Source organism: Sinocyclocheilus anshuiensis, unplaced genomic scaffold (genome assembly GCF_001515605.1).
Source record: "Sinocyclocheilus anshuiensis isolate Anshui unplaced genomic scaffold, SAMN03320099.WGS_v1.1 scaffold963, whole genome shotgun sequence".
Lineage (NCBI taxonomy): Eukaryota > Metazoa > Chordata > Actinopteri > Cypriniformes > Cyprinidae > Sinocyclocheilus > Sinocyclocheilus anshuiensis.
The window spans coordinates 513110-514228 of NW_015544183.1; positions in this window are offsets into that span (position 1 = coordinate 513110).

The window sequence follows — 1119 nt, forward strand, 5'->3', positions numbered from 1 at the left end:
CTCATGGATAGGAAAGGCCTCAGGGACAGACTCGTAGGCAGGAGAGGCCACTGGGGCAGATTCATGGACAGGAAAGGCCTCAGGAGCAGATTCGTGGACAGGAAGGCCTCAGGAGCAGACTCGTGGACAGGAGAGGACTCTGGAGCGCAGTGTGCAGCCCACATGCTCAAAATGGCGACCGCCATTACAGGAAGGCCAGCAGAGTGTGGCAGGACCTCTAAGATGGCGGGACTTGAGAGCGCTGACATCACCGGGATGCCTGCAGCTCTCACCGACATCAGTGGTAAGTCCATCACGCTAACTATCAGTCTTTTCAGTCCAAGCCCAAGCTCTGTGTCCGACTCAGGCGTGGCGGCCATCTTGGCCGGAGACTCAGGCGTGGCGGCCATCTTGGCCGGGGACTCAGGCGTGGCGGCCATCTTGGCCGGGGACTCAGGCGTGGCGGCCATCTTGGCCGGGGACTCAGGCGTGGCGGACATCTTGGCCGGGGACTCAGGCGTGGCGGACATCTTGGCCGGGGACTCAGGCGTGGCGGACATCTTGGCCGGGGACTCAGGCGTGGCGGACATCTTGGCCGGGGACTCAGGCGTGGCGGACATCTTGGCCGGGGACTCAGGCGTGGCGGACATCTTGGCCGGGGACTCAGGCGTGGCGGACATCTTGGCCGGGGACTCAGGCGTGGCGGACATCTTGGCCGGGGACTCAGGCGTGGCGGACATCTTGGCCGGGGACTCAGGCGTGGCGGACATCTTGGCCGGGGACTCAGGCGTGGCGGACATCTTGGCCGGGGACTCAGGCGTGGCGGACATCTTGGCCGGGGACTCAGGCGTGGCGGACATCTTGGCCGGGGACTCAGGCGTGGCGGACATCTTGGCCGGGGCCGGGGTATTGATTGAGATTACTTGTCGTGTGATTCTTCAACCCGTTACAACATGAACAAGAAACAAAACCCAAACCCCACATTACATAAACAAGACACATGACTAATGGCGCATTTCCACTGCATGGTACAGCACGGTACGGCTCGGTACGGTTCACTTTTGGGGGGGTTTCCACTGGGGACAGTACCTGGGACCTGGTACTTTTTTTAGTACCACCTCGGTTGAGGCTCCAAGTGAA